This window comes from Panthera pardus, unplaced genomic scaffold (genome assembly GCF_024362965.1).
Source record: "Panthera pardus isolate Hobbes unplaced genomic scaffold, ASM2436296v1 HiC_scaffold_13, whole genome shotgun sequence".
Taxonomy (NCBI): Eukaryota; Metazoa; Chordata; class Mammalia; order Carnivora; family Felidae; genus Panthera; species Panthera pardus.
The window spans coordinates 38,736,675-38,751,343 of record NW_026526688.1 but is presented as its reverse complement, the minus strand read 5'-3'; the positions used below and the strand labels follow the sequence as shown (position 1 = coordinate 38,751,343).

The window sequence follows — 14,669 nt, the reverse complement described above, 5'->3', positions numbered from 1 at the left end:
AAAATGGAAACGACGACAGCTTGGATTGAAGAGGCAGAGGAGAGAATAGGTGAACTAGAAGATAAAGTTATGGAAAAAGAGGAAGCTGAGAGAAAGATTAAAAAATCCAGGAGTATGAGGGAAAAATTAGAGAACTAAGTGATACACTAAAAAGAAATAATATACGCATAATTGGCATCCCAGAGGAGGGAGAGAGAGGGAAAGGTGCTGAAGGGGTACTTGAAGAAATTATAGCTGAGAACTTCCCTGAACTGGGGAAGGAAAAAGGCATTGAAATCCAAGAGGCACAGAGAACTCCCTTCAGACGTAACTTGAATCGGTCTTCTGCACGACATATCATAGTGAAACTGGCAAAATACAAGGATAAAGAGAAAATTCTGAAAGCAGCAAGGGATAAACGTGCCCTCACATATAAAGGGAGACCTATAAGACTCGTGACTGATCTCTCCTTTGAAACTTGGCAGGCCAGAAAGGCTTGGCACAATATCTTCAGTGTGCTAAACAGAAAAAATATGCAGCCGAGAATCCTTTATCCAGCAAGTCTGTCATTTAGAATAGAAGGAGAGATAAAGGTCTTCCCAAAGAAACAAAAACTGAAGGAATTTGTCACCACTAAACCAGCCCTACAAGAGATCCTAAGGGGGATCCTGTGAGACAAAGTACCAGAGACATCACTACAAGCATAAAACATACAGATATCAAAATGACTCTAAACCCGTATCTTTCTATAATAACACTGAATGTAAATGGATTAAATGTGCCAACCAAAAGACATAGGGTATCAGAATGGAATAAAAAAACAAGACCCATCCATCTATTTGCTGTCTACAAGAGACTCATTTTAGATCTGAGGACACCTTTAGACTGAGAGTGAGGGGATGGAGAACTATTTACCATGCCACTGGAAGCCAAAAGAAAGCTGGAGTAGCCATACTTCTATCAGACAAACTAGACTTCAAATTAAAGACGCTAACAAGAGATGAAGAAGGGCATTATATAATAATTACAGGGTCTATCCATCAGGAAGAGCTAACAATTATAAATGTCTATGCGCCGAATACCAGAGCCCCCAAATATATAAAACAATTACTCATAAACATAAGCAACCTTATTGATAAGAATGTGGTCATTGCAGGGGACTTTAACACCCCACTTACAGAAATGGATAGATCATCTAGACACACAGTCAATAAAGAAACAAGGGCCCTGAATGCTACATTGGATCAGATGGACTTGACAGATATATTTAGAACTCTGCATCCCAAAGCAACAGAATATACTTTCTTCTTGAGTGCACAGGAACATTCTCCAAGATAGATCATATACTGGGTCACAAAACAGCCCTTCATAAGTTTACAAGAATTGAAATTATACCATGCCTACTTTCAGACCACAATGCTATGAAGCTTGAAATCAACCACAGGAAAAAGTCTGGAAAACCTCCAAAAGCATGGAGGTTAAAGAACACCCTACTAACGAATGAGTGGGTCAACCAGGTAATTAGAGAAGAAATTAAAAAATATATGGAAACAAATGAAAATGAAATACAACAATCCAAACGCTTTGGGACGCAGCGAAGGCAGTCCTGAGAGGAAAATACATTGCAATCCAGGCCTATCTCAAGAAACAAAAATCCCAAATACAAAATCTAACAACACACCTAAAGGAAATAGAAGCAGAACAGCAAAGGCAGCCTAAACCCAGCAGAAGAAGAGAAATAATAAAGATCAGAGCAGAAATAAACAATATAGAATCTAAAAAATCTGTAGAGCAGATCAACGAAACCAAGAGTTGGTTTTTTGAAAAAATAAACAAAATTGACAAACCTCTAGCCAGGCTTCTCAAAAAGAAAAGGGAGATGACCCAAATAGATAAAATCATGAATGAAAATGGAATTATTACAACCAATCCCTCAGAGATACAAACAATTATCAGGGAATACTATGAAAAATTATATGCCAACAAGTTGGACAATCTGGAAGAAATGGACAAATTCCTAAACACCCACACTCTTCCAAAACTCAATCAGGAGGAAATAGAAAGCTTGAACAGACCCATAGCCAGCGAAGAAATTGAATCGGTTATCAAAAATCTCCCAACAAATAAGAGTCCAGGACCAGATGGCTTCCCAGGGGAGTTCTACCAGACGTTTAAAGCAGAGATAATACCTATTCTTCTCAAGCTATTCCAAGAAATAGAAAGGGAAGGAAAACTTCCAGACTCCTTCTATGAAGCCAGTATTACTTTGATTCCTAAACCAGACAGAGACCCAGTAAAAAAAGAGAACTACAGGCCAATATCCCTGATGAATATGGATGCAAAAATTCTCAATAAGATACTAGCAAATCTAATTCAACAGCATATAAAAAGAATTATTCACCATGATCAAGTGGGATTCATTCCTGGGATGCAGGGCTGGTTCAACATTCGCAAATCGATCAACGTGATACATCACATTAACAAAAAAAAAGAGAAGAACCATATGATCCTGTCAATCGATGCAGAAAAGGCCTTTGACAAAATCCAGCACCCGTTCTTAATAAAAACCCTTGAGAAAGTCGGGATAGAAGGAATATACTTAAAGATCATAAAAGCCATTTATGAAAAGCCCACAGCTAACATCATCCTCAACGGGGAAAAACTGAGAGCTTTTTCCGTGAGACCAGGAACACGACAGGGATGCCCACTCTCACCGCTGTTGTTTAACATAGTGCTGGAAGTTCTAGCATCAGCAATCAGACAACAAAAGGAAATCAAAGGCATCAAAATTGGCAAAGATGAAGTCAAGCTTTCGCTTTTTGCAGATGACATGATATTATACATGGAAAATCCGATAGACTCCACCAAAAGTGTGCTAGAACTGATACATGAATTCAGCAAAGTCGCAGGATACAAAATCAATGTACAGAAATCAGTTGCATTCTTATACACTAACAATGAAGCAACAGAAAGACAAATAAAGAAACTGATCCCATTCACAATTGCACCAAGTAACATAAAATACCTAGGAATAAATCTAACCAAAGATGTAAAAGATCTGTATGCTGAAAACTATAGAAAGCTTATGAAGGAAATTGAAGAAGATACAAAGAAATGGAAAGACATTCCGTGCTCATGGATTGGAAGAATAAATACTGTCAAAATGTCAATACTACCCAAAGCTATCTACACATTCAATGCAATCCCAATCAAAATTGCACCTGCATTCTTCTCGAAACTAGAACAAGCCATCCTAAAATTCATATGGAACCACAAAAGGCCCCGAATAGCCAAAATAATTTTGAAGAAGAAGACCAAAGCAGGTGGCATCACAATCCCAGACATTAGCCTCTACTACAAAGCTGTCATCATCAAGACAGCATGGTATTGGCATAAAAACAGACACATAGACCAATGGAATAGAATAGAAACCCCAGAACTAGACCCACAAACGTATGGCCAACTCATCTTTGACAAAGCAGGAAAGAACATCCAATGGAAAAAAAGACAGTCTCTTTAACAAATGGTGCTGGGAGAACTGGACAGCAATATGCAGAAGGTTGAAACTAGACCACTTTCTCACACCATTCACAAAAATAAACTCAAAATGGATAAAGGACCTGAATGTGAGACAGGAAACCATCAAAACCTTAGAGGAGAAAGCAGGAAAAGACCTCTCTGACCTCAGCCGTAGCAATCTCTTACTCGACACATCCCCAAAGGCAAGGGAATTAAAAGCAAAAGTGAATTACTGGGACCTTATGAAGATAAAAAGCTTCTGCACAGCAAAGGAAACAACCAACAAAACTAAAAGGCAACCAACGGAATGGGAAAAGATATTTGCAAATGACATATCAGACAAAGGGCTAGTATCCAAAATCTATAAAGAGCTCACCAAACTCCACACCCGAAAAACAAATAACCCAGTGAAGAAATGGGCAGAAAACATGAATAGACACTTCTCTAAAGAAGACATCCGGATGGCCAACAGGCACATGAAAAGATGTTAAACGTCGCTCCTTATCAGGGAAATACAAATCAAAACCACACTCAGATATCACCTCACGCCAGTCAGAGTGGCCAAAATGAAGAAATCAGGAGACTATAGATGCTGGAGAGGATGTGGAGAAACAGGAACCCTCTTGCACTGTTGGTGGGAATGCAAATTGGTGCAGCCTCTCTGGAAAGCAGTGTGGAGGTTCCTCAGAAAATTAAAAATAGACCTACCCTATGACCCAGCAATAGCACTGCTAGGAATTTATCCAAGGGATACAGGAGTACTGATGTATAGGGGCACCTGTACCCCGATGTTTATAGCAGCACTCTCAACAATAGCCAAATTATGGAAAGAGCCTAAATGTCCATCAACTGATGAATGGATAAAGAAATTGTGGTTTATATACACAATGGAATACTACGTGGCAATGAGAAAAAGTGAAATATAGCGTTTTGTAGCAACGTGGATGGAACTGGAGAGTGTGATGCTAAGTGAAATAAGCCATACAGAGAAAGACAGATACCATATGGTTTCACTCTTATGTGGATCCTGAGAAACGTAACAGAAACCCATGGGGGAGGGGAAGGAAAAAAAAAAAAAGAGGTTAGAGTGGGAGAGACCCAAAGCATAAGAGACTGTTAAAAACTGAGAACAAACTGAAGGTTGATGGGGGGTGGGAGGGAGGGTAAGGTGGGTGATGGGTATTGAGGAGGGCACCTTTTGGGATGAGCACTGGGTGTTGTATGGAAACCAATTTCACAGTAAATTTCATATATTAAAAGAAATAAATAAACATTAAAAAAAATAATAATAGGAACAGTTACTTGATTATACATTCATGCATATATGTATATATATTTTATATTTACACATATGCTTATAGATAAGTCATGAATGATAATGACGCAAGAAACAGGAGGCTGAAATTTGGTGGTTTTGTTATTATAAAGTACTTGTACGACCTGTGAAGTGTTATTTGAATGTGGATTTGGATTAGTTGTATGTATATTGCAAACTTTATGGCAACTACTAGAAAACATTAACAAAATATAGCAGACATATTAAGAAAATGGAATCATATAAACTGCTCAGTTACAACCACCAAAAGGCAGGAAAAAGAGGGGGAGACAAAAATAGGAATGAATAACAAGGTCAATGAATAGAAAACAGTAACAAGTATGTTAGCTATTAATCTATGTCATTAAATATTAGTGGACTAAATACACAAAAGACAAATTGTGAGGGTGGATCAAAAAAAGAAATTTATACCATAAGCACTGATATTAAAAAAGAAGAAAAATTCTCAACTCAAAACCCAATTTTACACCTTAAATAACTAGTAAAAGGAAACTAGCAGAAAGAGTTAATGTTCTTTTCCACAGAGATATAAAATAGAGAATGGCAAACTAATAGAGAAAATCAATGAAACTAGGAGTACTTTGAAAAGTTCACTAGGGGCACCTGGGTGGCTAAGTTGGTTGAGCGTCTGACTTTGGCTCAGGTCAATGTCTCACAGTCGTGAGTTTGAGCCTCAAGTCAGGCTCACTGCTGTCAGCACAGTGCCTGCTTTGGATCCTCTGTCCTCGTGTCTCTCTGTTCTCTCCCTGCCTCATGCTCTCTCTCTCAAAAATAAACATTAAAAATAATAATAAAAAGTTCAATAAATTGATAAATCCTTAGCTAGATTGAGGGAAAAGACTCAAATAATTAAAATCAGAAATGAAAGAGGGGATGTAATCACTAATTTTACTTAGATAAAAGTTTATGAAAGTACTATGAACAATTGTACACCAACAATTGAATAACCTGTATGACAAATGAACAGTTTCTTTTTTTTTTTTTTTTTTTTTTAGAATATACTAATTTTTATTTTTTTTTTATTTTATTTTTTTTTTAATATATGAAATTTACTGTCAATTTCTAGAAACCTACAACTTACCAAGACTGAATCATTAAGAAATACAAAGTCTGACAGATCGATGGAAGATTGAATCAGTAATAATAAACCTCCCAACAAAGGAAAGCCTAGGACCATATAGCTTTACTGAAGAATTCTATTAAAACTGTAAGAAGAATTTAGGCTAATTATCCTAAGACTCTTCCAGAAAACTGAAGTAGAGGAAACACTTCCAAGCTAATTCCGAGGCCAATATTACACTGATACCAAAGCCAAACAAAGATACTCAAAAAAATTACAGAACAATATCCCTGCAAAAAATCCTCCACAAAATGCTAGCAAAGCAAATTTGTTATACCATATTAACAGAATGAAGAATGTAAACCACATGAATATTTCAACTGATGCAGCAAAAACATTTGACAAAATACAAACTACTTCAGGATACAAGCACTCAACAAACCAGGGATAGAAGGAAACTATGTCAGCATTTATACATGAAAACCTTAGAGCTAACATCATACTCAATGCGGAAAGACTGAAAACTTTTCCTCCAATATCAGAAGAAAAAAGGATACTTTTCACCACTTCTTTTCAACATAATACTAGAAGTCATCGTAAGAGTGTTATGGACTGAATTGTGTCTCCTTTACATGTTGAAGCCCTAATCCTTAATGTGACTTTATTTGGAAATAGGGCCTTTAAAGAGGTTACTCAGGTTAAATGGAATAGTAGGTGTGGGTCCTAATCCAATATGACTGGTATCATTATAAGAAGAGACAGCAGAGTTGCCACACACAGAGAATAGGCCTTGTGAGGACACTAATAAAGCCACCTTCTGCAAATCATGGAGAGAGGCCTGCCAGCACTTCGACCTTGCATTTTAAGCCTCCAGAACTGTGAGAAAATAAATTTTTATTGATTAAGCCACCTTGTTTGTGACATTTTGATATGACCGCTATGGCTGACTAACACACTGAGCAATTAGGCAAGAAAAATAAAAGGCATCCTCTCTAGAAAGGAAGAGGTAAAATGATCTCTGTTCACTGATGACATGATCTTGTATGTAAAAATTTCTGAAGGTTACACACAAACACACAAAAACTATAAGAACTAATACATTCACTAAAGCTGCAAAATACATAATCAACACACAAATAACCAGTTGGATTTGTATCCTAACAATGAACGCTAACAACAAACAATATAAAAAGGAGAAAATATCTCCATTTACAATAGCATCAAAAAAGAATAAAATACTTAGGATTGAATTTTAACCAAGAAGATGAAAGCCTTGTACAATGAACACCTCTACCCTTGAGGCACACAAAAAATTGTTTAATTTTTGAGGAACTACCTGCTATATAGTTTTCTAAAGCAGCTTGAATGTGAAAATGTTTCAGGACTAAAAATGAATTGAAATTAACAAAAACACAAATAGGTGGAAGAATATCTTGTGTTCATGGGTTGGAAGACAAACTTATTGTTAAGGCATCAGTTCTGCGTATAGCAACCTACACATTCAATGCAGTTCGAGCACATACCTAAGTGACATATTTTTGTTTTTGTTTTTGCAAAATTCTAAAATTCATAGGGAATCTGAAGGAACCCCAGATAGCCAAAACTTTCTTGAAAAAAAACAAAGTTGGAGCCCTTATATTTCATGATTTCAAAACTTAACTACAAAGCCATGGTAATCAGAACAGTGCAGTACTGACATAAAGATAAATGTATAGATTAATGGAATAGAATAAAGAGCCAGAAATCAACACTCCCATATGTGGTCAAATGATTTTCAACAAGTTGCTATGGCCATTCAGTGAAGAAAGGACATTCTCTTCAACAATTGACATTTGGAAAACTGGACTTACACATGAGAAAAAAATGAAGTTGAACCTTATACACCATATATATCATAAACAGAAATTGTCTTAAAATGATTAAAAGATTAATGATTCAATTATCTTAAAATGATTTAAAAGCTCTAAATGCTAGAGCTAAAATAGAAAACTCTTAGAAGAAACATAAGGGGAACAACTTGATCACATTGGATTTGGCAGTGATTTTTTGATATAACAGCTAAAATACAGGCAAGAAAAGAAATGTTAGTGGGGTTTCATTAAAATTAAAAAATTTTGTGTACCAATGGTCATTATCAACAGAGTGAAAAGGTAACCCATGGAATGGGACAAAATACCTGCAAGTCACATATTTGATAAAGGATTAGCATCCATAATATGTAAAGGTTGACTCTTAAACAATTAACAAACAAATAAAAAACATATAACAACAACAACAACAAATACCCTGGTTAAATAATGTACAAAAGACTTCAATGGATAATTCTCCAAAGATGTACAAATGGTCCATAAGCACATGAAAAGATGCTCAAACACCACTGATCATTAAGGAAATGTAAATCAAAGTCTCAATGAGATACCACCTTGTACCCATTAGGATGCCTGCTATCAAATCAACAAAAATTAAGTGTTGGCAACATGTGGAGTAAAGGAACTCTGTACCATCTAAAAGAATGTAAAATGGCATGGCCACTGTGGCAAGCAATTCCTCAAAAAATTTAAAGAATTACCAGATGTTCCAGCACTTGTACTTCTGAGTATATTTCCAAAGTAATTTGAAAACAAGGATTCAAGATATTTTTACACCCATGTCCATAGCAACATTATACACAAAGTGTGGAAGCAACCTAAGTGTTCCTTGTTGGATGAATACTTAAACAAAATGGGTGAACACACACATCTACATAAATACATACACAATGGAATGTTACCTTATAAAGGAAGAAAATTCTGAAACGTGTTAAAACATGGATGAACCTTTAGGACACTATGCTAAGTGAAATAAGACAGTCACAAAAAGACAAATACTATATGATTTCACTTACATGAGGTATACCTAGAATAGTGAAGTTCATACAGACAAAATGGAATGGTGGTTGCTAGTGGCTGGGGAAGGAGTAAGTGAGAAGTTGTTATTTAATGGGTGTAGAGCTTCAGTTTGAGATGATGAAAATTCTGGAGATGTGTTGGCTTCACAACAATGTGAATGTACTTAATGCCACTGAACTGTACCATTTTAAAATGGTAAATTTTTTAAAAAAGGAAATGCACATATAAATGTAAATTCTGAAAGTACCCTCTTCAATTTTTCTGCCTGGTGAACTAATCTTTATTGTCTAACTCCAATATCACATTTTTAGTGATGATTTCACATTGAGTGCAATTGAATAATATTTCAATTTTGCTGTGGAAAATGTTTTTGTTTTCTATTCTTCTGTTACTTCTCACCCCCTACTGACACACAGACACACACAAGCACCACCAATTTATATTTGACTTCAGTATTTGAATTCCACATAGCTGAGGCCCTTTGAGATCATTTAAATTTTTGAGTTTGTTCTAGCATAATTACTTTGTTAAAACTGAAACTCCACTATGATGAGACTTATCAGAATAGATATTTTAAAATATGCTCAGTGTCTGAATCAATGCAATGTTAGTCAGCTTTTGTAAATTTTAGGAAACACTTGTTTTCCATTCTTTGTGGAATTCCTTTGAAATACAGGACTCTCGTGGGTATGTATGATTTCTTGGCTGATTTTTTTGTTTCACAGTAAATTACCTGTTTTGAGTAAGGTGAAATGTAGGAAATTAATGATTTATAGTTGCCTTTTAGAAAGAACATAGAAGTAGAAAGGTTATCTGCTCAGCAGTACAGTTTTTGTCATTCTTGAACTGCACCACCTAGTAGTGGACTTAGACATGCTGTGAGTTATACACTTGATTACTGAGAGAATAGATTAGTGTGAAGATTGTTTGGGAGAGTTGTAGGTTGTAAGGTTTTGAGATGTCTAGAAGCTCAGTAGAAATACTCCACTATGATTCTTTTTTAAATATACAAAATATCCAGGTATGAATCATTGTTTTTACACTCAGGACAGCCCTGTTGTGTCTCCTCCATTTTACTATAACAAAGTACCATAATCTTGAAAATTCTTTAGCCATTCAGTTACACAGAAAAGTCCTAGTTAGGTGAGCTCTTTTATGAAATGAGCTAACTTTATTTATAGAATTATTTTTTTCAAAATACTAATTTATATCTTCATGTGTATATGGTGGAAACAATCTCCCTTATGGGGAAGCACTGGCACTTAGGGTATCTACAAAAACAGTAAAATCCCACAATGATGCAGTCAGGGATCCAGATATAAAGTAATTGGTTCCTATTCTGTGCCAATCCCATATCTCAAATGGAGCTCTGGCATAGATTCTGGGGACTAGGTAGATATGGGAAGATGGGCAGGAAAAATAGAGAAGGAGGGCATACTGCAGGGGTGGAGGTGTGGCTGTCAATGTAGAAGATCTTCACTTTATCTGTTGTCATTTGCATCCTGTAAGTCCCAGCCAACAGAGAGCCATGCATATTTAAGCATCCCCCCAACCACCAAAAAAAAAAACAAAAAACAAAAAAAAACAAGCCACCACCAGATGGAGCCAGTCTGCATCTCAGACTGCAGTAGATTTTCACCCTCAGAGCTTGACAAGGTCATTTCATTAATTTTCAAAATGTCAAAAAATACTTGCTTTGCAGGATTGAATATTTTCAACCCTCACTTATTTTCAGAGTTTTACTGAGCTGTACTCTTTGAACATTTCTTTTATTGTTGTCCTATTTTTTTTTAATACTCAGATATCATAGAATATACAAGCTGCTCCAACAACAGCCCTGTCTAAAAGAAATGTAATGCATACCACATAATATAATTTAAAAATTTTTAGTCCCATATTATAAAAGAAAAAAGAAATCAATGAAATTAATTTTATAATGTATTTTTAAATTTAATCCAGTATATCCAGAATATTATCATTTCAGTATGTAATCAGAATAAAAAACTACTGAAACATTTCTTCCCTTTTTTTGTACTAAATCTTTTGAAATCTGGTGTATATTTTTTCACTTACTAGACATCTCAATTTGGATTATCCACTTTCAAGTTCTCAATAGCTATAATTGGCCAGTGGCTACCATGTTAAACATTGTAACTCTACAAGCTTCTTTTGGTTGATGTTTATATAAAGAAAAATTATAATTGTATCCCCAAAACTCAGTACAACATATTAACACAATACGTGTGGTAAGTCTCAAATGACATTACAATTGAAGGACAGTCATGTAGTCATTTTGAAAAGTATGCCCAGTTGTCATTAAATAATTTTCTTAAACTAGGATGTTACTTATGCAAAAAGAGGTAGGAAGCATAAAAAGCATTTATTTGTTTAAAAACACAATTATTTGGGGGTACGGAAGCAATATTTTAAGCACCTTATATCCTGTATGAATGATTGTTGTTTGTATATAGGCATTTTTACTGTGCTTTAGCCACTTCTTAAGAAACTGAGATTGACATGTAATACACTATATTACTTTTTTCCCTTTCAAGTACCAGGGACTAGGCCCCCATTTGCCATTTTTTGACCTAACAGTGATTTCCAGAAATGAATTACTTGCATTAAGTGGGACGTGCCTTTGATGCTAACTCTAAGTACAGTGCTTTTGAAATTGTGTTTGTGTTGACTGAAATTAAAGGGTTTTCCATAGTGCTTCAGGATTTTAAAACAATCTGATTCCACATTCATTTTAAACAGTGTTTTAAACTTTCAGCTTAAACTACAAAAGGCATTACATGTTAGGAAATTTTTGTACATTTATATTTTGTACAGCATATTATTGCTTTTATAGATCTCAGAATAGTGTTTGTTTATTTCTCTCTCACTTTGCTATTTAGAGTACTCTGTTTAAGAAGTAGGCAACTTAAAAACTTTTATTATCTATAGCCACTTTTTTGTATGAATGAGAATTTTTACAAAACTGTGTAGCCATCCAAAGTATAAAATTAAACAGAATGCCTAGGCTGACTACATTGTGATACAGAGTCTAAGTTTTACATACTATGTGTTTATAAAAAAACATTCCACCATTCCAGTGGATATACTTTATAATAAATATTATACATTAAAACTTATAAAGCAGAATTATGCTTCATCAACTTCATACTCAGATTTTGTTTACTCCCTGCAAAATATTAAACAGTTTAAAACAACAAGCTTGGAAACAATGTATATAGTAGTAATTTCTTATAGCTCTTCATTTTTAAAATACTTAACATAATTCCCAGGGTAATGGTTGTTTTTTCTACCCACAGCTCAAAACCCTGCAAAATTAGTAATCACCAAATATTGAGGGTAACTTTATAAATAAATTTTGAGGTCAAGCAGTTAATAACTTCTTAACTCTTAAACTGTATCCTATTTTTCTCCTTCAGAATGAGAAAATAGTACTTTGAATGTGATCATCTTAAAATACCACTACATGGAAAAAGAAAAACTGAAAAATTTACTATGATTTTTGTCTTGGACATACTAATTTTATATCAGTCACAATTGCTTTAGAATAGCCATGTGTGGAGCGCCTGGGTGGCTCAGTTGGTTAAGCCTCCAACTTCAGCCCAGGTGATGATCTATCTCATGGTTGGTGAGTTCGAGCCCCGCGTCAGGCTCTGTGCTGATAGCTCAGAGCCTGGAGCCTGCTTCAGATTCTGTGTCTCTGCCCCTCTCCTACTCATGTTCTGCCTCTCTTTATCTCTCAAAAATGAATAAATGTTAAAAAAAAATAAATAGCCATGTGTATCATGTGGTCTCTTTTAGGCATGTGGCTGATACACATTAAAAATAAATTTAATATAATCAAACCTATCAAAATTTATATTTCTGATGACAATATAATAATATAGAATGGTATAGTGAAAAAATAAGTCTAATATTTGTATGCACTTTGTATACAGGTGAAATTAGAAAGGAGATATAATTTTTTCAGGTAAATGAATTTTGGCTTGCTCATATTGAAATTTGCTTTGTATTGTCAGTTGCACAAACAAAAACTTATGTAAGACACTACACAGAATGGAGTGATTTTAAACATGCAATATTTGAATGTGAAACTGCAATTCTTTTTTTTTTAATGCAAGGGATTTTTTTTGTTTTGTTTTTCAAATGAATACAAATGTATATCTTAACAGTATTAAATCTTTATGGTGACAGTAGAATAATCTATTTGAATACTAGGAATCTTCTTTCTGGATTGATTCCAAACTATGAAATATCTATAACACTGTATTTTCATATTATTATCATGATGCTGTTTACAAACACAAATAATTTTTTCATTATAAAAATAAAACATAGTAAGTAGAAATAACCCAGATAACTTTTAGAAGAGAGATAAAAAATACATTAAAAAATTTTTTTTAGTTTATTTTCTCTGAGTGAGAGAGAGAGTGGGGGATGGGCAGAGAGAGAAGAAGAGAGAGAATCACAAGCAGGCCCCCCACTGTCAGCACAGAGCCCAATGTGTGGCTCAAACTCATGAACCATGAAAACATGACCTGAGCCAAAATAAAGTCAGCTACTTAACTGAGTGAGCCACCCAGGTGTCCCCCAAAAATATCTTGAGGCAGATGAAAATGAAAATACAACATACCAAACTTATGGGATATATGAAAAGCAATTCTAAGAGTGTAGTTTATAGTAATCAATGCCTACATTAAGTTAAAGGTAAGATCTCAAATAAACAACCTTATACCTCAAGGTATTAGAAAAAGAACAAACTAAACCCTAAATTAGAAGAAAAAAAAAAAAACTAAAGTCAGAGTAGAAATAGAGTCTAAAAAAGACAATAGAAAAGATCAATGAGACAAAGAGCTCAGTTTTTAAAAAGTTAAGCAAAATAGACTTAAGAGGACTCAAAGAAAATTAGAAATGAAACATACATTATAATTGATATCATAGAAATATAGTCAATCATAAAAGGCTATTATATGCCAACAAATCAGAGTAAAAAAGAAAATTAAATCCCTAGAAATAAGCACCCTGCCACGACTAAATCATGAAAAACAAAACAAAACAAAACAGAAAAACCAACAGACCAATTACTATTAAGGAGACTGAATCAGCAAGCAAATACTTCCCAAAAAATAAAGTCCAAGACCTGATGTTTTCCCTGGTGAATTCTACCAAACATCAATGAATTAATGCCAATCCTTCTAAAACTATTCCAAAAAACGAAGAGGAGGGAAAAGTTTAAAAATCTTTTACAAAGCCAGCATTGTCCTGATACCAAAGCCAAACAAGGAAAAAGGGGGGGAAAAAAGTCCATTCCTGATAAACATAGATGCAAATGATCCTCAATAAAATATTAGCAAACTGAATGCAACAGCACATTGAAAAGATCATACTCCATGATAAGATGGGATTTATTCCAGAGATGCACAGATGGTTCAACATTGCAAATCAATAAATGTGATATACTTCATGATCAAAATGAAGTATAAAAACTATATTTTTGTTTCAGTAAACTCAGAAAAAGCATTTGATAATATTTAACATTTTTTTAAGATACCTCTCCACAAACTAGGTACAGAGGATGTACCTCAACATAGTCACGGCTAAGTGTGACAACTGCGTATCTTATATCCTATTCAACAGTGAATGCTAAAATCATTTCCACTAAGATCAGGAACAATACCCAAGGATGCCCACTCTTGATATTTTATTCAATATAGTACTGGAAGCCTTAGCCAGAGGAGTTAGGCAAAAAATAATAATAATAATAAAGAAAGAAAGAAAGAAAGAAAAGGCATACAAATAAAAAAGGAAGAAATGGGGCGCCTGGGTGGCTCAGTTGGTTAAGCTTCTGACTTCAGCTTAGATAAGGATCTCA

The 14,669-nt window shown here is 34.7% G+C and overlaps 1 protein-coding gene across 21 annotated transcripts in view; it reads left to right on the top strand.

The window, feature by feature from the left end:
• PSD3 (pleckstrin and Sec7 domain containing 3) overlaps positions 1 to 14,669 on the top strand; it is an 800,398-nt gene that overhangs the window by 597,096 nt on the left and 188,633 nt on the right. The gene's annotated exons all lie outside the window — the stretch shown is intronic.